We start from the raw sequence: 23225 nt of genomic DNA, 5'->3' as shown, positions 1-23225 counted from the left end.
TTCCATGTAATTTTCCCATTTATGTTTCTCCAGCTCTGCTTTTCTATATCTATAGTTCTGCATCAGAAAAGCATAAAAACCAATGTAGAAAACATAGAATTTTCTTTACTGAGCAAGAAAGAAAAAAGGCTATGATAATACAATATTATTTCTTAGTAATTTTATCATTTCTTGATTTAATAATTCTTGCCCTAGAACTGTAGGATCAGTAATTTAAAAATGAAGAGTAACAGAAAGTCTCTTAGTTAATGCACTTGCTATTGATATCTTGAATCCTACCTCCATAAAGTAAGCCTTATGAGGCTTGAAGTCTTTTTGGTTTATTCATTCATTCATTTAACAAACATATGTAAACCCTGTGTTGTCTCTATGGGTCAGGAACTGTGCATGACACTGAGCTAGGTGTTGGTGACTCAGAGATGAATGACATTTTCCCAGCCCTTAAATATCTTACATCCTAAGACAGAGATGTAAGCAGCTTAACAAATAGTTTCTTCTTGAAGGAGTCCCTTATTAAAATGAAAATATGTCTGGAGTCCCTTATTAAAATGCAACTATAGCTTAAGTCCCACTCTAATTCTCAGATGGCAAGATTGGAGAAAGAGGCAAGAAGTTCCATGGTCAAATAAACCCTGAAAGCACTATATATATGTACTTTATCCAACTCCTGAAGTCTTGTGATGTATATTAGCATATTAAAGGCTCTGAGAAGTCCTGCAGGAAATAATCATGTACATTTTTGTTCAATGAAGTATTTTCAAAGTTGATTCAAGCATCAAATATTTTCCCCAAGAGAATACCAACTAACAGCCCCATAGTATAAGCACTTTGGGTAATGCTGTTCTAAGCCTATCGTTAGCTTGATGCAATATATTATCTCAACCAGGTAAATGTGAGGCCCCTCAGGAAGTAAGTGGTATAAAATATGAGCCCCTGCAAAGGAGATATAGTCCTTAAGGTCAGAAAGTAGACTGAAAACAAACTTGTCAACTGCTATTAATAATATTTTGCAAGTATCTACCCTATGTTCAGCCCTCTGAGTCTATGAGATCCTAGCCGTGTCCCCAGCTGTAGAGGAGAGGAAGACAATTGTGGAACCTTGGACAAAGCTCTGTCCCATTGATGTTAATTTTCTCCTTTGGAATATTAGGGGTTTGGAATAGTGGAATATTAGCGGTTTGAAATAGATGATACCTCATAGCCCTTTCTGGCAAAAAGAATTGAGGTCAATTCAAATTCTCTACAACTTTATTTCCAATTTTGCTTTTCACGTAAGCACAAGTTAGAAAAACTGGAAGTTTCTAGTACATAGTACCCCACATTCCTTCTTACGTCTTCTTAAGAAGACTTTTAAATTGACATATTTTTCTCTGACAAGTGTTACAGAGAAACTTTTCAAAGAAAGCAACAACTTGGATCACAATCTGAGCAATCACTGAAGCACATAGGCCCACAGTTGGGAACGTCACCAATTATGAACAGGTGTTGATTCTCATCGATTAAACCAAAATCTGTAAAAATTATTCTTGGACACAAAGGAACAAGAAAAAAAAAAATAAGTCATTCATAGAATTTGAAAAAAAGAACAAGTGGTATCAAATTTGACACTTTGTGTATTCTTCCTTTGATGACACCCTATTCAAAAGTCAAATTAGGGAGTTACAGAGAGGCTGTATTCAAAACTATATTTTCAGAAGGATCAAAAAGATTCCCAGCTTAACTCAAAGGAGATGATATTTCTGAAAGTGTGTGTGTGTGTGTGTGTGTGTGTGTGTGTGTGTGTGTGTGTGTGTGTGTGTACAGTGAAGGAGACGTGGGTAGAAGGGAAAAAGAGACCAAAAAAGTTTCAAATAAAGCTTCAGTTAGGTTAACTTCCTCTCTGACCTTGGTCAGGACAGATAAATCCGTGCCTTTTTTTCCCCTTTATATTTGTTTTGGTTGCATTCCAGAATCATTGAATGAGATTGCTGCATGCAAATATAATGCTTTTTAAAATTTGTAATAGATTTTATTTCATTTTGAAAAACAAAAATTGTTACAATGAGAATCAATCCTCGTCTGTGGGTCTCTGAAATGCAATTTAGTTTACTAAAACAAACACAATGGCTGCGTTAACTGAGTGCTTAATATGAGTCCAGCTTTCTTTGATTACCTCATTTAATCCCAGCAACATTCTGTTAATTATTATTCCCATTTCACAGGTGAAGAAATTAAAGTGTAGAGAGACTAAATTGCTAGACCAGATCACCCACCTGTCCCAGCTACTACTGACAGGGAAACACAAAATCTCCCCCATTATAATACACACCCATTTATTAAAGACCTGCTCCATGCTACATACAAGGCACAATGCTGGACAATTAATCCCTTAAATAAGTGGTTCTCAGCCTCTTCAAGGTCACAAAGTACTTCTGAAACTCAGCTGAAAGTTATTAATGTTCCCTTCAAGAAAATGTCCCCAAAACAAAAATATTTGCATACGTTTTCAGAGTGTCCAATGACCTTCTGAACCCTACCCACGGATAGACCCCACTATAAGAACTTTTTTTTTTTTAAGTAGAGCACAGAATTTAATTGGTGAAGAAAATATGATAGTAGAAGAAATGTAGCTACTGAGACTTGACTCTCAATACCCAGCCATGCTCCTCTTGCAGGAAGAGGGGTGATGGTCATGATTCATTCCACAAGTTGCTGGATGCGTTTCCTGGGAAGTAGCAGGCCAGGCCCTAGGAATACAACAGGAAAATGCTCAGACAAGGTCCAGTCCTTACGGAGAACTTGGTTCATAGGGGATGTCAGGTAAGTAAACAGCCATGAGATTTTGACCGCTTTCTGCTGCGGATTCTTTGTCTCTTGTTCAGTTCCTCAATGCTTCCTAAGGGTCTGAAAGACCAGGGAGCCGGATATTGGATGTACATTGTAAAGATATTGCACAGTTTCTCTCCCAAAGTGTGAAGTTGAAAGTATAATAGGCACTTCAGTTAAATTTTTTTTGTCTTTATTGCCTTTGATTAAAAAAAAAAATTTTTTTTTAAGCAGCAGCAAAAAGATCATTCTTTCAAATGCTGATTCCAACATCTATCCTCCAAATTTGGTATTAACGTATCCTCTACAAATTAAGAATTTGATTTTCTGTGGATAACAAAAATATCAGCTATGCCTTTTTCTGTGCCATTTCTGTTAAAATTTTAAACACCTTTTTTTGTTGTTGTTCAATGTGTTGTTCAACTCAGCTGAGGTTGGGGATAAGATGGCTATTAGTAGGAAACCAAGAACACATCCTGTGTCCTCATATGGTACAATTTCAAGCTTGTCAATTCTCTTTTTTGATGTTTATATGAATGCTTTTACTTATTCATAACGCATTTATTTCCACAAAGTAGTTGAGGCAATTCACAAAAATTTATACCATAAAATGAAAAGCTATAAATAAGCTAAAATCAGGATCGGAAAAACTGTAGAGCAATTAGAAGATCAAGACAAGGATGTAGGTTGTAGTCTATACATTTTGGCCATCATTATTAAAGAGGGGCCATAAATTTCACGTCAACCTTGGAGACAATGAAAGCGATCAGATACAAGATTTACAATGTCCATAAAAATAAACGTGGATGTATAGTGGAGAAGAATACAAAAGCCACGTGAATTTTTAACATAAAACAGTCGTGCTCAGACAACATACTGTGTTTAGGGCTGTGCCTGCAACTCTCAGGAATAGAACTTCAGTCTGCTCTGATGATGAGGGTGAAAAATTTGGAGAAGCACCACCTTGGAGGAAGTCAAATTTTCCCTCCCACATAAGTCTGAGAGAAATTTCTTAATGCATCTTTATAGGTGGGACCCTGGGTGCAGCAGTGCACAATGTCCATATAGCATATGCAATAAAGGTTTCCAAATAGCTGCTTCTTTGGCACCACTCACAGGCAGCAAAGTACAAACAGGTGGAAAAAATTCTGTCAGGGCCAAAATGATGTAGTCTCGGTTTATGAGTTCATCAAATCTTAAGACTGAGAACAAGGATTAAGCAAGATAACTGTGCTCATGACAGGGACCCCCTAGCAAACACCTCCAATCCTCCAATCATAACAGCGATCGTGTTCGGCACCTTTGTAACACGGCAGGCATTCTCATGCACTGTTTTATTTAATCGTTACAGTAACTCTCCCTTGTAGGGGCATTGGACAGGGCTCTTTCAAATGCAAGTGACTAAAACCCAACTCAAATAACCTTAAGCAAAGAGAGAGAGGGAGAAAGAGAGAGGCTTTTTTGGTCATGTAATAGAAAAATAATGGTGGGCCAGCTGGAACTTGCAGATCTGTTTCTCAGTATCTACAAGTGCTGCTTTCTTCTGTGTTGGCTTGAATGGGAAAGCTGGCATCTCACAGCCTCAGTAATGTGGAAAGACACCCTCTCTCACAATGCCCAAACTGGTCCTGTAAATAGACTGTGATGAGCCATTTTGGGGTGAAATGCCAACCCCTTGACCTGTCAGAATGTCCAAGAGGATGTTGTGGTCCTCTGGTTGGCGGGCCTGTGGTGGGGAAAGAGTTCCCTTAGATTGACAGCTGCACAAGAACCTCATGGAGTGGGGTGGTGGGCAGTTGAAATACCCCACAGTCCCTACAGTAGGTATTATTATCGCCGCTCTACAGACGAGAGCACGGAGGCCCAAAATAGCAAGAGACAGAGCCAGGATGTCATTTTAAGTCCTGTTCTTGTCTAGAAGGTTAGGTTTTGCTGGGACACACCATACAATCCATACAAAGTATACATTCGATTGTTCACAGTATCATCACATATTTGTGTATTCATTGCCATGATCATTTTTAGAACATTTGCATTACTCCAGAAAAAGAAATAAAAAGAAAAAAGAAGACCCCAAATGTCCCATACCCCTTACCCCTCCTCTTATTGACCACTAGTATTGCACTCTACCCAATTTTAAGAATCGAGCCATACAAACATGGGCAACTGATTTTTTTTTTCTTGCTATACAGTTAAACAATCATTATCAAAGATCAAGGCTACTAAATTTAGTGGGCTGAGCCCTCAATCTGGGGGCTTTCCTTTGTGAGGTTGGTTGATGCAAGGGAGAGGCTAAGCCACTTACAATTGTGCCTAGGAGTCCCCCACAGAGAGCCTCTCTGTTGCTCAGATGTGGCCCCCTCTCTCGCTAAGACCTCTTGGCAAGTGAACTCACTACCCTCCCCCCAATGTGGGACATGACTCCCAGGGGTGTGAAACTCCCTGGCAATGTGGGAAATGACTCTTGGAGGTGAGCCTGGACCCAGCACTGTGGAATTGAGATCTTGACCAAAAGGAGGAAGAGAGATGAAACAAAATAAGGTTCCCATGGCTGAGAGATTTCAAATGGAGTCGAGAGGTCACTCTGGCAGGTATTCTTATGCGATATATAGATATCACATTTTAGTCTTTAGTGTGCTGGAATGGCTTGAGGGAAATACCTGAAGCTGTCAAACTGTAACCCAATGACCTTGATTCATGAAGACGATTGTATAACTATGAGGATTGCATAGTGAGACTGTGTGACTGTGAAAACCTTGTGGCTCGCACTCCCTTTATCCAATGTAGGGACAGATGAGTGGAAAAATTGGGACAAAAATTAGATGAAAAATAGGGTGGGATGGAGGGGATGGAAAGATTTAGGTGCTCTTTTTTGCTATCATTTTTATTTTGGAGTAAGGAAAAGGTTCAAAAATTGATTCTGGGGATGAATGCACAACTGTATGATGGTGCTGTGAATGACTACATATTGTGTATGACTATAGGGGGTGTGACTATATCTCAATTGAACTGTATTTTAAAAAGTAAATGAACAATGGGGGGAGGAGAGAAATGGATGTTTTGGATTTTCTTTTTTATTTTTATTTTTATTTTTTGGAGTAATGAAAATGTTCAAAGTATGATTGTTGAGATGAAAGCACAACTATATGATGATACTGTGAACAACTGATTGTACACTTTGAATGATTATATGTTATGTGATTACATCTCAATAAAATTGCATTTAAAAAAAGATCAAGGCTACTGTATTTACAGTTCAACAACTTCAGGTATTTCCTTCTGGCTATTCCAAAACACTAGACACTAAAAAAGAAGTATCTGTATAATGAATCAGTAGTCAGTCATTTTTTAACTAATTTCACAGCTACACTTCCTCCCTCTCGTTTGATCTTTCTCTCAATCTTCAGGGATATCTGGGCAATGACTGTTTTAACTTCTTCATGTTGAAAAGGGGTATTGACTGGATAGGGTAGAGGAGTGAAACTGGCTGATGTGTTTGGAGAGATGGTACCTCTGGGTTTCAGGGCTTACCTGGCATGGGATCAATCTGGAGGCCTTAAGTTTCTGAAAGAATAAACTTACTAAGAAAAACTTTTATAGAGACTTAGATAGAGCCCAGTGTACTCCATAGGGTTTTCAGGAATACTGTTGTTTGGGGCTTGGCATACTGTGGTAGTTTGCAGTGTCTGGCTAAAGCTTGCATAAGAATAACTTCCAGAATGACCTCTTAACTCTATTTGAAATCTCTCAGCCACTGAAACATTATTTTGTTCCATTTCTTTTTCCCCTTTTGGTCCAGAAGGCTTTCTGAATCTCATGATGCCAGGGCCAGGCTCACGTAGTGGGGAGGGTAGTGAGTTAACACGCAGATTTGGGTTAGAGAGAGGCCACATCTGAGCAACAAAAGAGGCTCTCTGGGGGTGACTCTTAGCATAATTACTTTCAGGCCTAGCTTCACCATTGCAGAAATAAGTTTCATAAGGGCAAACCTCGGGAATTTCAATGTCTTAACATGCCAAAAATTTCATTTTCACCTACCTTACATGCCTGACTCAGGTTGGGGGTGGGGTGGGGCAGTAATGTGCTCCACACAGTCACTCGGGGACCCAGGCTGACAGGGAGGTTCCTGCAGGTGGAAAACTTGGATTCCGGGCCCATAAGGTAGAGGAAGAGAGAAGCATGACACACCACCATTGTCTGCTGAGGCCTCTCATAGCACGTTAGCCAGAATGAGTCACGTGGCTCTGCCTAAGGGCAAGGAGGTTAAGAAATGAGGTGTGAGGGGGAGGGGGTTGGTATGCACATCCATACTGGTAGGTGTTAAATATTTCTGGCATTTGGCATTTGTATGACTCCAAACTTTTAGCTCTTAACAGGATACCTTGGTTACATATTCCTCAAGTGCCACAGAAGCAAGTGTGAGCAGCACAAAATGTTGGCCCGCCATCCCCCTGGCAGCCATGACTGAGAAAGGGCCAGACACTAATTCCTCAAGTGACCTCAGGAGTAAGGAGAATAGATTCAGAATGCAGCCGCCTTACAGAGCTGGCTAGGGCCTGTCCAAAGGGCCTTTTCAGCAACTGCCATCCCCTCAGGGACACTGAGAAGGGAAGTGGACAGGAAGATTAACTGCTCCTGTGCAGTCTGTGGAACTGCCTGCCCCTGCGTCCAGCTGAGCGAGCCTCCTGCAGGCTGCCAGGGCCTGGCTTAACCTCCAAGGCAATCGTGCTCTGAAGCCAAGAATTGTGTTTCAGAATCGAGCTCTGCAAATGATCGGAATTCACGCCTTCAGTGACAAGGGCAGATGGTGATGGGAGAGGCTGAGCTGGACTCTCCAGATGCTGCCTTGCAGCCTTTTGCTGCTGCAGGTGTCGGAAGAGCAGGTATCTGTGGCAGGGGAATGATCCAGATAAATGCATGCTTCATTAGTAGCCACAGTTTTCATCACAAACTCTCCCTAGTCCCATCTCTGCAAGCCATGAGCTCCCTCTTTTGTTTTGTTACCAGAGGGCCTAAATCAGAGCTGGACTTCAGCGGTCTCCCACAGGCCTCTTTCACATATGATATCTGTGGAGAGGCAATTGGTGCTCACCAAATATTTCAAGCGCTCCCACCAACATCTCATGCCAATGCTCAGCCGTGTATGGGCCCAGGTAAGGCGTAGGGACTGTGAGGGGAAGTGGGGAGCCTCCACATCCCAAACCCCAAGTTAAAGCCGCCTGGCAGGCCACCTATGCCAAAGGATGTAGCTACAAGGTGGGAGATGCCCCACCCACACCAGACTTCACGCCAAGAAACCTAAGTGTGGTGCAAAGACCTCAGGGTTTGTCTGTTGTGGCAGTTTGTGTTAATTACCCTAACCAGTGCAACCTGAGAAATGTGTAAAAAGGCCTAATATTTGAAAGATCATACAATAGGCTTTTATGCTTTTTAGAAGGTACTTTGTTCTGAGAGAGCAAAAATTTAGCATACAATTCCTATCTGTCCCTCACTTTTACAGGAGACTTTCATTATGTATTTCCAGCATGCCATCTATGTTCTTTAATTTTCTTCTTTTCCTTCTCAGTTGAACATCGAGTTGCTTGGCTTAAAATAGGAGTCACCACTTACAATATTAATAATGTTCATTTAGGTCTTAACTACATTAAATGTATGGGCCCACATTTCTAAACTCTAGTTTCAGAACTTGTATCATTTCATTTTCCACTTATTATAAAATAGTGAGATCAAAAACTGTAAGCAAATATTCATAAATTGCCCAACACACCTGGATAGACAAAAACTAAACTGCCAGCCTCCATGTGATGGCCTCAAGTTTTCAGATTTATAAAAGTTTGAATTCAGCGTAGGAACAGTGGTTTCAGGGTTCGAGAAAAGTGTATGGCCGTATGGCTACACCAGATAGAAGCATATAAACTTACACAAGGATCTGCCATTTGGACTTCTGAGAGGATCTTCCGGCCCCCTCTTGTGCCTACCCTAGCTCATTCTCCACGCGGCAGGGAGAATGATGTTTAAAAAACATCAGTCACATACAATGGAAAGTTATTCACCCATAAAAAGGAACAAAGTTCTGATCCATTTTACAACATGAATACCTTGCAAACATTATGTTAAGTAAAATAAACAAGACCAAAAGGACAAATACTGTATGATCCCACTTACATGAGATATCTAGAATAAGCAAATTCATCATGACAGAAAGGAGATTAGAGGTTACCAGAGGCTGGGGCAGAAAGGAGAATGGGGATGTGTAGTTTCTGTTTGGGGTGATGAAAAAGTTTTGGTAACAAATGGTGGTGATGGTAGCACAATGTTTTGAATGTACTTAATGCCACTGAATTGTACACTTAAAAATGGTTAAAATGGAAAATTTTTATGTAATATGTATGTTACTAAAATGACATCTTAAAAAACAAAACAACCTCAATCAGATCCCGTTGCTCCCCAGTTTAAAATCCATCAATGACTTGTTCTATACAGTTAGTGTAAGTTCAGTTATACACTTAGTTATAGAGAAGTGTAAAACTCAAGCCCTGCCGTAAGGCCCTGCGTCAGCTGCTTCCCCACCTTCCCCCCTAAACTTCTCCCTCTAGCTCAAAACTGACTGCAGTTTCTCCAACACACCAGTCTGCCCCTGACATCTCACCCCCCAACAGCCAAAGGTAAAAATCCTGCCCTCAATCAACAAAGCAGTACACCTGACCTGAGCATCTACAGGCAGAACATCACCCTCGTGGAGCTACGAAAACAGGGAGCTTCCAGGCTCACTGGGAACTTGACACAAGTTCACATACAACAAAGATGACACTTTGGCAAACATCACCCCTATTGAACCCTCAGATCAATCCTACCCAATGGTGCAATTATTAACCTATTTATAGAGGAGAGGCCCAAAGCACAGAAAGGATTCACATGGCTTGGCCAAGGTCCACCGCTTCTAGCTGACAGACTCAAGATTTGGACCCCTCTTTTCTGACTCAAAATAATTTGCCCTTTTCGCTATACACCAAACCACCATTTAAAATGATTACTCGTAATTATTAACAGGCAGCATTTTTAATTTCCAAATGAGTTCTATATTTACATAGAGAGAGAGATCAAAAGTATATCCTGAAATAACCCATCATATAAAAGGAAACAGATTGTCTGTCTAAAGGGCAGAGCCTTGTAACATACAATGGCACACTTACTTTGTCATTTGAGACAAAGAGTCCAGGGGCACTGATTTTGAGCTAAGCCTCTGGGTATTTAAGACAAGTGCTTCCGTTCCTTAATCCACCAGCTTGCCCTTCTGTACTTCCCCTCGGTAATGACAGTCAACCCTTTAGACTGGGTGGCCTCAGAGCTCTAACATCACAGCCTGACACTGCCTAATACCTTGTAAGCTAAGCGGAGTCCTGCTCAATCAATACTTGGATGGAAGGCAAAATCTGAAAAGAAATTCCAAGCATTGCAAGGAATAGCGGTGTTCACTCAGAAGGTTACCTCTGAGTTAATAATGTACCACTTGCCCGACAGGAAAAGGTGGCTGTTTGAGAAGAAGCATCACTACTATCTTATGTAAGGAATAGAGAACGTGATTCCTAGGAGCCACCACTTTTTAAAAATCCAATTGTACATTCCAGTTAGAGTAGAAAGCCACCTGGCCAAGATTCAGCCCTAGTATTACATTGCCATCCAAATTTCCAAGGGTCTCCATTCAGTGCATCCACTTAAAGTGTTCAATTCTATGTTGTTTAATGCTGTTCAATGTTGACAGAATTTTACACCCATCATTACAATCTAATTTTAGAACATTTTCAAAACCCCCAAAAGAAACCTTGTACCCATCAGCAGTCACACCCCCATTCCTTCACTCTCCCCTTCCCCACACTCTGACAACCACGAATCTGTTTCAGATTTTCTTATTCTGGACATGTCACATGGATGAAATCATATAATATGTGGTCTTTGGGGACTGACTTCATTCAAATAGCAAAATGTTTTTTAAGATTCATCCATTTTGTAGCATGTGTCAGTACTTTATTCCTTTTTATTGCTGAATAATATCTCGTTGTACGGATATATCACGTTTTGCTTATCCATTCATCAGCTGATGGACATTTGGGTTGTTTCCATTTTTTGACTGTTATGAATAATGCTGCTATGAACACTCACGTACAGGTTTTTGTGTGGATGTATGTTTTCATTTCTCGGGTATATACATAGGAGTGAAATTGCTCCATCCTATAGTAACTGTTTCAGTTTCCTAGGCTGCTCCAGGAAAACACAATGAAATGGGTTGGCTTAAACAGTGGGAATTTATTAGTTTATAGTTTTGAGGCTGAGAAAATATCCAAATCAAGGCACCATGAAGGCAATGCTTTCTTCCCAAAGACTGGCTTGGTTCCTCTGCCACAAGGCAAGGCACATGGTGGTGTCTCCTGGTCTCTCCCTTCTCTTATGGGTTTCGTTGATTTCAGCTTCTTGCTTCCGTGGCTTTCTCTCTCTTTGCCTGAATTCCATTCTCTTATGAAGGACTCCAGTAAGAGGAGCCACACCTTAAAACTGAAGTAATCTCATCAATAAGTCCTACTTACAATGGGTCCACACCCATAGGAACAGATAGTGGATTAGATTTAAGAACATGTTTTTCTGGGGTACATACAGCTTCAAACCACCACTGTAACTATATGTTTAACTTTCTGAGGAACTGCCAATCTTTTCCAAAGCAACTGCACCATTTTACATTCCCACTAACAATGTATGAGAGTTGCAATTCTCCACACCCTTGTTATTGTATGTCTTTTTCATTCTAGCTATCCTAGTAGGTGTGAAGTGGTATCTCATTGTGGTTTTGATTTGCATTTCCATAAGGACTAATGATATTGATCATTTTTTCATGTGCTTATTGGCTATTTATATATATTCTTCAGAGAAATGTCCACTTGTTTCCTTTGCCCATTTTTAAATTGGGTTGTCTTTTTATTGAGTTGTAAGATTTCTTTATTTTTGATACAAGTCCTTAATCAAATACATGATGTACAAATATTTTCTCTTATTCAGTGGGTTGTCTTTTCACTTTCTTGATGGTATCATTTGCAGCATGAAAGTTTTAAATTTTGATGTAACTCAATTTATCATTATATTGTTTGTCACTTGGACTTTTGATCTCCTACCCAAGAAATCATAGCCTAACCCAGGTTCCCAAAGAATTATTCCTATGTTTTCTTCTAAGAGCTTTATAGTCTTAGTGCATACATTTAGGTCTGTGATCCATTTGAGTTGATTTTTGTGTTGTGATGTGAGGTATGGGTCTGACTTTATTCTTTTACATGTGGATATTTAGTTGTCCCAGAACCATTTGTTGAAAAGACTACTTTCCCCATCAAATTGTCTTGGTACTCTTGTCAAAATTGAATAACCATAAATGTAACAGTGGGGTTTATTTTTACATTAGCATGCCTTGTGTACTCCTCTAGAAGTTACAATTAATTAAGTTGATCCATTTTATTGGTTGGGGAAGATCTGATTTGTTCCTAGAAAAGAGAACATAGATCCATAGAATACAAGCCCTGAAATGTGATTTTAAGCATCCTTCATATTTTTAAAGGGATATTGTTTTTTTAAATTAAAAGATTAATATAGTAATTACAAGAATAATAATAGCTAACACATACAGTATTGGGCCAGGGACTGTGCTGTGCTGTTTAAGTATGTATGGCAAATAATCTTCACAAGGATTCTACAAGTACAGTCTATGGTTGCTTCCCCAGATGAGGAAACTGAGGCTTAGAGAGCGTAAGCACCCCACCGCACACAGCTGGTCAGTCAGTCCCTGCCTCATTGCCTCATCTAAAATGAATCACTCACCCTCTGTAAAATGGGCATAACCTATAAATACTGCCTAATGGCAGGTGCAAAAATCTAAATGTTCCATCAAGGTCTAAGAACATAGCCCAAAACTTGAGGTTTCCTTGAAGTCTCATGTTTTACTTTTAAATTCATGCAAAACTCCCCGTCTCTATAAAATATCTGTGTTTATTTAAAATACTGATTTTATGTGAAAATGCTTAATCATTAGGAAAAAAACTTTCCTCAGTTTTTGGTGGAAAATGACCCCCAAGGAAGTGTCTCCAGGTAGCTTTGCTGACCCCTGGGTCCTTTGTGGACCCCTCCCCTTCTTTTTCAATTACAATTAAAATGTTTCTTCTAAAAACCTCTGAAGCTCTCCTTTGGTCTTCCTGAAAGAAGTACCAGGATCCCATGATTTCTGCTGATAAAATTGCTGCCATTGGCTGATGGACTACACCTGGCCCTGCAGCACGGATCTAAAATAATTTTCTTTAAGCAAATCTTATTTTCACACTGACTTACATTATAAAAGTGAAGATGTATTCCCACAGGACAAAGAAATGTAGTCTCAACATGTAATTTTGAAACAATTGCATCTGCTGGAAAGCTTTTGAAAATCACATATTTAAAAAGAAAGTGTGTCATTTTTTATAAAACAATAATAAAGCCAAACGAAGTCAGAAGAGAAGAAATCATGCACTGAAACTCAAAATTCTGTGACAAGATCTGCCTTTCCTTGTGGAATAGATTTTGTGAAAGGAAATCTGTCTACCGTATTCCCTGGGCTTTATAATCTGTCTGACTGTTTTTTAGAAGGAAAAGAAAAAAAAAAGGAGTGTTGAAATACTAAACATTTCTAAATGTGTTAATTAAGGGTGATATCTGAGTTAATCCATAGCTAGGGTCATTGATGCATTTCTTAATATTCTTTGTACTTTCATAGTGAAAATGGGTTTATCCTTGCATAAGTCTCCACCAACCTAATTTTTATTCCTCTGGGACTTGACTTCCAAGCTGCTGTGCAATTGCCATTCTCTGACAAAGCAGTAGGAAAGAGGAAAGGAAAGATTTACCAGTCAGCCGACCTGCAAATTTAATAATTTCTGAAAGACTTTCCTAAACCTGTCAATGACATTAGACAGCGGAGCAAAAGGGATAGCTTGTCAAAGCATGAGTCTGCCCTCTCTGGGATGTGCCTGGCAGACTGGTGAGGCCGCCAGCTGGAAACTGGTTTGCAAGAGGACCGGAAAGCACCCTGGGACCAGAAAGCACCTCCTAAGAAAAGAGGGTCAAGTGTAATGTGCAGGATCCAGTAAGAAGGCCTTGGTCCTTGCATGTCCCAGCAGGAAATAGAGGACACTCTCACTCTCAAATCGGGTGGTTGAAGAGCTTTATTAGAAGGTGTGGTCAGAATTAGAAAAACCAACAAGGACTGGTGCCTCAGAGCTGGTAACTCAGGAGAGCCTGTGTGATTTCTGGAACATGGAGAGAAAGGGGCCAGAGTTTGCCTGAGGGAGGAAGACAGGGGAATAGGGATGCTGACCTCTTGCTTCTCTCACCTTCCACGTCCTGCTGAGTCCTCCAGTGGGCAATGGAGCCCATTTTGACACAAGCCCCCAGCAGCACACCTGTAGTTGAACCCGTTGGGTTGGTTGTTCATTGTTGTTCTAGTTTGCTAATTTATTTGGTTACACGGTTACAGTCTTAAGGCCATAAAGTGTCCAAGGTAACATATCAGCAATCGGGTACCTTCACTGGAGGATGACCAATGGTGTCTGAAAAACCTCTGTTAGCTGGGAAGGCACATGGCCGGTGTCTGCTCCAAAGTTCTGGTTTCAAAATGGCTTTCTCCCAGGACGTTCCTCTCTAGGCTCCTCAAAAATGTCACTCTTAGTTGCTCTTGGGGCATTTGTCCTCTCTTGGCTTCTCCGGAGCAAAAGTCTGCTTTCAAAGGCCACCTCCAAAATGTCTCTGTAAGCTGAAGCTCCTCTCTCAGTTCCAGTGAGTTCTTCAAAGTGTCCCTCTTGGCTGTAGCTCCTCTTCAAAACATCACTCACAGCTGCACTGAGTTCCTTCTGTTTGTCAGCTCATTTATACGGCTCCAGTGATCAAGGCCCACCCTGAATGGGTAGGGCCATGCCTCCATGGGAGTATCACCTACAATTGGATGGGGCACATTTCCATGCAAATCTAATCAGCACCAAAACGTCTGCCCCACAAGACTGCCTCAAAGAATATGGCTTTTTCTGGGGAACATAATACATTCAAACCAGCACAATTGTACTGAGCAAGAACACATGCCATAGAGATCCATGGGGAGTCTCAGTAAGGGGGTGTTAGAAAGGACTATGTCTAAGGATTTGGGCCTATGGAGGGTCATTTTGGGAAAGGTTTAGGGAAGCAAGAGGCTTTACTCCAGATTGGAAGCTGTCAGGAAGCAGGACTAAGGCAGCTTCTTTACCAATTACAGTTTTAGCCTCACTCCATTGCTCCCTCCTTCTAGATAAGATATACTAAGATATGCAATCATACAATTACCCCTGCTTCCTGATGGCACTCCCCTCTTCCGGCTAAAATATTTCATCATTTTTGTGGCTTGGACACTGTTGGTGTTTTTGTCTCTGTTCCAACATGATTACAGAGTGGTCTTGCTTTTGTTTTGACCCATGAAGGTCACAAAGTGGCCTTGTCTGATGTGGAGGTTCTGTGAAATTTTCACATTCGACAGGAGAACCCCAAGAACTAGCTGACTGTGCTGGGACAACTCCGAGAGAGGACAGAGAAGGGTGGAGAGTGGATATGGAGGGTCAGAGGATGGTATCCAGCACACAGGAGACTCAAAGTTCAGAGGCCAACGTGAGGTTCATCATCAGGCCACATCTCTGTGCCCAGCTCTCCGTGGGGAAGGTGAGAAATAACAGAACTCCCTCCCTTGAAGAGAAGAGCCGCCTGGGGACACTGGCACATGAGCGGCTCTGCCCTGAGCCCCTTTCGAACAGAACAGAACAGAACAGAACCCAGAGGGCAGACTGCCTTCTGTCCCACGTCACTGCAAGTTGCTGGGTGCTGTGCAGTTGGGACAGCTGGGAACATGGTTAACTTTGTGAGGGTGTCTGGCAGAGGGGTGGAGGGAAACTGGGATCCAGCACCTGACTGGAAATTCTGATGCTTGGTGACACAAAGGAGGCCCAGCAGGGATGGTGGGTTTTTGAGCACAAGAGAGATGCCCCTGGGGACATCCAGATACAGACAGCGGGCTTTGCAGGATGCTGAAAGCTTGAATTGTGTACGAGGAGGGAAGAAACAGTGAAATTGGGGTTTACCATGATTGTAACTTTGTTAATAGCTGCAATCTGTTGAGGCCTACAGAAACTTCATGTACGTATTTTAAAAATACCAAAACAAACCAATTTTATATACATTTAAAAAAATGAACTTCTTCCTGAGTTTGGCAATGGCGCACAAGGCGGTTTTAACAGCTCTATAAATGTGGATAATCATGCTTACTTATTTATAAAGTTCTTTGAGGTTTGAGGATGAAAGTCTCTTTTAAAGTACAAAGCATTAATTTTTTGTGACAGAGCAATATACGAGGAATGAACATAAAGCGATATGAAAACTTTTGTGTTCTTTCTTGCTTTAAGTTTTTAGTTGCTCTCTGTACAGAGACACAAAAGCTAGTTTCCAACAGGAGATCTGGGGTTTGAGATAACAGAACTAACAAAGGTGCTATAAGTATAAAATCGTAGATAGGCTTCAATGAGCTATTCCTTTTGAGAATTTGAGAAATAAATTGATAGACAAAGTGTTTTGTACAAATAAATCCATTTCATTAAGTTGGACTGCTAATTCTTAAGAGTATGTAAATGGGCCTCTATTTATAGACCCGTTGTATCCATTTTTGACCAGGAGGAGAAAGTGAAGTGATAGTGATAGTCAATCATTACAAGTAACTAGACCACAACAGAAAAATGTGCCAGTTGCTAGGAAATGACTTTCAATCTATCATTTTAGGAAATAAATATAAGATGAAGTTATGAGGAGAGAAGCTATTCATAGCTAAAACTCAAGCTAAAATGGCTATTATTTATTGCACGGAACTGAAATCGGATGAAGTTGAGAAACCCAACGTACCAACACAGAAGCCAACATGCCCCATGAGCAGATATATTTCAAGGACAAAGCCAAAGGCAAACCAAAACCAATGGCTTTGGAGGGTGGCAAGAGGATAAAAGATTTAAAGAACTGGATTCAAGTGTGTTGCTTCTCATCATGTTTCAAGCCATAAAAGTGAAAAGGAAAACACATTGATTCAATATGCAGAACTCTCCCATTTCTGACAAAGAAAAAAAGCCTATCAACCCCTGTCAATCAGTTAGCAGGGGGCAATAACGTGTTTGGCACAATGGCATATACAAATACTACGTGAGTCCTGTGTTCCTGCCCTCAAATTAGGTTCCTGCACACAAATTAGGTTGGAAATATAGGTAATGCAAATGAAATAATCAGAGACCAACATGAAGCATTAATAATAATTTTTAAACCAATGCCTGACATAAAACAAACATACAATCGATACCAAGTGAATAAAGAATAGTTAGTGTAGCGTGCCCTGGAAGGGGCAATTTTGCTGGGTCTATAAGGTAAGAATTCATTTGAGTTGGTGGAAACCTCAGGGATCTAAAACACAGATAAGAATTACAAAGCACAAGAAAAAGCCCTGCCTCCTAACCCATTGAATTTAGCAGGCTGATTTTCCAGAACAATCGTTCTCCAACTCTAGCAGACATCAGAATTACCTGCACAAAAACGGTAAAACACAGATTGCTGGGACCCTCCACAGAGTTTCTAATTCAGTAGGTCTTTGCTGGATAATCTGCATTCCTAACGTGTTCCCAAATGATGCCAAGGCTGCTGATCTAGGGACGATGTTTTGAGAACCAATAGTCTAAAAGATTACAACAACTATGTTTAAAAGCATGAAAGAGGGTATTGGTAACAACTACCATTTACTTTGCACCCCACTATGATTCAAATCGTGTCAGGTGATATATATAAATATAGTCTCTAATTCTCATGCACACACAAATGTAAAAGAGACATTATTTCTGTGTTACAGATAAAAAATTAGGCTCAGAGAGGGGGGTAAATCTTGCCCAAGGTCCCACAGCATGTAAGAGGCAGAGTAGAGACCTGAACCGTGGTCTTTTCTCATTCCAAGCCCACGTTCTTTCCACCATGTCATTCTGCATCCCTGTCAGAGAATCACCTGCCAACAGTAAAGTATATCTGCTTATAGCGTTTGAAGAGAGAGAAAATCCACCAAAACACCCGATACAGGGTCACAAAATGCACAGTAGGCTGGGGTCTTCAGACCAGATGGTATAGCCTGAACTTCTGCAGGCTGGAGACAAGGTACAGCGTTGGGCTCACAGTTTGATAGCTCTGGGGTGACCCTCCACAGTGGTTTGGGTGCTGTGCCTCCCTGAAGGCTTTAACTTTGTTACAACCAAAGCTGAACCTGGCTGCATGACCTTCAAAATCCCAAAGAGGGATGAGAGTCTTCCAACTTACATTTACTCTTTGAAGGGCTCACATCTCCTTCATTGACCTTGACCCCTAGTAATAATTATAAGAGGAAGCTGAGGGGGTAAAAGCCATGGAAAGTGTCTCCTGACCAGAACAAATACCAAGAAATGGGGGAAAAAGTTCCTCCTCTCCCTCCTCCCCCTGCCCCTCCGCTCTCCCTCCAGCTCCTCCTCCACTTCCTCCTTCTCTTTCATCTCCTTCTTCTCCTCCTCCTCTTCCACCTTATTTCCTGTCACAAGAGTGTCTGTGTAACCCTTTCCCCCCATCTGCATTCAAGTCTCCTAACGATGCTCTTGTCCCCTGCTTTGAGAAAATTACCCTCACCCCAAACACAGATTTTCTCCAACCAGGTTCTGATTTGTTTCACCTAGACATCAGTATTATTTACAAGCTCCCTCAGGTGATTTCAATGCATAGCCATCGTTGAGAACCACTGTGTTATAATTTTGTTTGTATATATAATCTTTCTGTCTTCTGCTTTCTCCCTCTCTATCTAAAAACATGTCCACATTATCCACACTCTAACAGAAATCCTTACAGTAACCCTGCATCCATGCAAACTACCTTTCCTCCTATATTCTTAATAAACAACGTAGACTGCTATGTACCCGTTTACTTAAAGCCACTCGGTATTCAACGCCTCAAAATCAGGCTTCCGTCTCTAATATCCCACCAAACCTCTCCTTCCCCCAAAATCACTAAAGACCTCCTACCTTTTTCTCAGTCCTCGCCCTCCTTTACTTTAAAGCTGTGTTTGTTATTGTGACCGTTTAATCACTGAAACTCTCTCAAGCCTTGAATTTGTAACCTCATTCAATCCACATTTCCTACCTAGCCACCCATTGCTTCCATATCACTTTGAGTCTTTTCTCATCCTCTACTTCCCTTGTGGTTGTAAAATTCCCCAAAGTTCCATGCACTTCCATTTCTCCTTGGTAATCGTGTCCACTCACGAGAAATCAATCATCACCTCTGCGAAGAAGTGACCTTGCAAGCTCTACTGCTCAAAAGATCTAGATCTTTATGTCACCTATCTCTTGGACATCTCCACCTGAATATTCCATCAGGATTTCAAATTCAACATGTCCCAAAGAGAATTCATCATTATTCTCTACAAATCTGTTGCTTCTTCTCTCCTTGTTTTGTTTACAGAATCACCATATTCATCAGCCACACCAAGTTGAAATCTTAACATTATCTTAGAGTCATATTTGATTTCTTTCTTTCCTACCAATAAGACCACATCCTCCATAATTATTTTAAGTACTCTTGACATAAAGTGTCTAATTTGGTAAATTTTGGCTTATGCATACACCCATGAAACCATCACAATCAAGATAGTGAACCTAACCATGACCCTCAGAGTTTGCCTTTTCTCCCAGCCCTCTCTAATCTCCCCTTCCCCAGGGAGCCACTGATCTGCTTTCTATCACTATAGGTTATTTTGCATGTTTTTAAGAAGGACATTGATCTTTTCTTGTGTTTATTTGCCATTTGTAATCTACAGTGAATAATAGTTTTTGCTAAGATTCAAATTTTTGTTGTTATTGAGTTTTGAACGTTCTTAATATATCCCAGATAAAATCCCTTTACCAAATATATGATCTTCAAATAGTTTCTCCTGGTCTGGGGCTTGACTTTTCATTCTCTTCACCATATCTTTTAAAGAGAAGTTACTAGAACTAATAAGTGCATAATTTGTTAAAGTCCAATGTACTATTTTTTCTTTTGCAGATTGTGTTTTTGGTGTTGTGTCTAAATTATATTTCCCTTTCTGGACCCCTGGCTCTGTTTCCTCAACTCAAGGAGACCACGGGGATCCACCTGGGTCCCCCTTTCTTACTCGAAGGCCTGAAAGCTCTCTCCAGGCAGTAGGCTGGGGCAATCATAGGTTTCACTTCATTTATTTCCCATCTCTTTTAGAACACTGCCCTTTGTTGTCTGATGTCCACTCTTGAGAATCATTTATGAAAGCATACTACGTGCCAGGACCTACATCACACACTTGATAAATATTATGTCCACAAATCATGATAGCAAATTGTGCTTTTTTTCTTTTTTAATGCAATTTTATTGAGTTATATTCACACACTATACAATCCTTCCAAAGTATACAATCAGCGGCTTACAGTATCATCACATAATCGTGCATTCATCACCACAATCAATTTTCAAACATTCATTACTCCGGGGAAAAAAAAGAAAGAAAAAAAAGAGAAAACCCAAAACATCCTTTACCCATTACCCCCCTCATCATTGATCCCTAGCATTGGTGCAGGACATTTGTTTTTGTTGATGAAAGAATATTAAGATATTACTGTTAACTATAGTCCGTAGTTTGCAGTGGGTGCTTTTTTCTCCATATACCACTCTATTATTAACTCCCTGTAATAGTTTCATACATTTGTTCTAGTTCATGGAGGAAATTTTTTTATATATGTTCTGTTAATCATAGTCATCATCCACCACAATATTTACTGAATTATACTGTCCCATGTTTTAATCTCTGGCTTTCCTTCTGTTGAGATATATGACTCTAAACTTCCCCTATCAACCACATTCACACACAATTCGGCACTGTTTATTATACTCACAATGATGTGCTACTGTCGCCTCTATGCATTTCCTCTCACTTAAATTCAACCTAGTTAAAAATTCTGCATATCATAAGCAACTGCTCCCCATTCTCAAACCTCATTTATCTCCTGGTTACCTATGTTCTAGATTCTATGTCCAAGAGTTTATACAGTATAATTAGTTCATATTAGTGAGATCATACAATATTTGTCCTTTTGTGTCTTTCTTCGCACAACATAATTTCCTCAGGGTTCATCCATGTTGTCACATTCATCAGGACTTCATTCCTTCTTACTGCTGAATGATATCCCATCGTATGTAAACGTGACATTTTGTTTATTCATTCACTGGTTGACGGACACTTGGATTGTTTCCGTCTCTTGGCAATTGTAAATAATGCCGCTATGAACATCAGTGTGCAAGTGTCTGTTCACTTCCCTGCTTTCAGTTCTTCTGGGTATATGCTGAGCAGCGGGATTGCCGATCATAGGGCAACTCTGTACTAAGCTTTCTGAGCAACCACCAAACTGTCTTCCACAGCAGCTGTACCTAGGCTTATTTTTTATTTACTAAAAATTTCAAACATTTAGAAAAGTTGAGAGTAGTATAAATGTTCTTGATACCTAGAATTAACAATGCTAATGTTTTGCCATATTTTCTTCTGATTTTTTGTTTTTAAAAGTGCAGTAGCTGAACTGTTCTTTGTACCCCCCTTCTCAGCCCCATTCCCTACCTTTTTTTCTGTGAGTTATCATTATCCTGGAGTTGGTGTGTTCTTCATGTCCATGGATTTAAACATCCAAAGAGGCTTATTATCTCCATTTTAGTGATGACGCATCAGGTTCAGAGAGATTAAATGACATTCACAGAGTCATTCACTTTGTAACTAGTAGAAATAGTGATGGATCCCAAGTCTAAAAGTTGCAGTCTTCACCCAATGGTACGTTCATGGTCCTGAAGCTCTATTCAAATCACATCCTTTCCCAATTCACCCTGACTTCATAATCCTGACAAACCAAGACTGTACTGTAACCACTCCTACTCTGTGTAAACCTCTTCAAATCAAACAAAACCACTCGTATCTTTGTTTGTTTCTTTTCCTCAGTATTACAGTGATTTGTTTTGCTGCTGGGTAATTGCCTATGCTTTTTATTCTGTCTAGAATGTCCTCGTCTCGTTTCCATGGGTCAAAAACCATACTGAACCTTCATGGTTTACCTGACAAAACACATTGCCCTGTCACTCGTTTATTCATGTAACTATTGACGACAGCAAAGACCAGCTGACTAACGTCTGCCTGTGCCTGGGCGCCTTTCCTCCATCTGGGCAGTCAGTCACTCTGCTCAGACCCCATAGCACAGCGTTTTTCATCTCTTCCCCCAGCATTTTGTCATATTTTATAGTATTTTCTCCACATGCCCTCCCTCTTCTAAATGGCAACTTTATCTTTGTATTCCCATGCTGTTTTTGTGTATAGTGGGTGCTCAGTAAATGCTTATTAAAGTGAACTATACACTGAAAAGTCTGGATATCCTGAGAAATGTAAGAATTGAGAAATCCTTCATGCCTTTTAAAAATACTGGGTAAAAGGTTTTTGTTAGACTGTTAAACCCTTTCAAAACACCCAATACTATGCTTGCTTTGGCAGCACATATACTAAAATTGGAACAATACAGAGACGATTAACATGGCCCCAGCACAAGGATGACACACAAATCCGTGAAGTGTTCCCATTTTTTTCATCAATTGTAACAAAGGTACCACACTAATGCCAAGTGTTAACAATGAGGGCAGGGTATATGGGAACATTGTATTTTTTACATGATTTTTTTGTAAGCCTACAACTTCTCTAATCAAAAAAAAAAAAAAAAAAAGAATCACCCAGTGGCCCCTTGATACCCAGTGTTTCTCCAACTGGCCTCCAAAACACACAAGGAAATATCAAGTCCATCCTTCTATCCACAGAAAATGGCATTTACAACTTAAAAAGCAAGTTTGTTAGAGGACATTTGGATCTAAGCAAGTAATTTTAGGCTAAACTTCCACAATGATGCAATTTGATGTTATATCATATCACAGATGTTTTGCTCTGTGTTGGCTTGAGTGATTATATGTGACTATGATTGCCATGTCAAGTGCTGCTGAAATGAAAGGGGTTGCTATCCTTGAGGCTCTGTACGGTCACTGAGCTGCAGAATAACCCTGCTTGAGCTGGGATAATGTGTACAGTGGATTCCCCAGCTGACTCCATGAAAGTTTGGTCCCATTTTGTAGTCCACCTTGCCTTCATCTAAAAAGAGATAGTGACTTTAGGACTATTCATTACATAAGGCTGAAAATAAATCATGTATTAATACTACGTCTTGTGAAAGAAAGGTCTGCTTTCTCCTATAGAAAGAATTGGGTGCTGGATAGAA

At 40.3% G+C, this 23225-nt stretch overlaps 1 non-coding gene across 1 annotated transcript; it reads left to right on the top strand.

Annotated features, from left to right (window-relative positions):
* Window positions 1-22444: 22444 nt before the first annotated feature.
* Window positions 22445-22547, top strand: LOC119509687. The gene has a single exon (XR_005211752.1). It is a non-coding gene; the product is annotated as a U6 spliceosomal RNA (small nuclear RNA).
* Window positions 22548-23225: the final 678 nt, after the last annotated feature.

The sequence above is a fragment of the Choloepus didactylus genome, chromosome 14, assembly GCF_015220235.1.
Source record: "Choloepus didactylus isolate mChoDid1 chromosome 14, mChoDid1.pri, whole genome shotgun sequence".
NCBI classification, from domain to species: domain Eukaryota; kingdom Metazoa; phylum Chordata; class Mammalia; order Pilosa; family Megalonychidae; genus Choloepus; species Choloepus didactylus.
The sequence above is the reverse complement of the archived record's forward strand: the minus strand, read 5'-3'. Positions and strand labels throughout refer to the sequence as shown.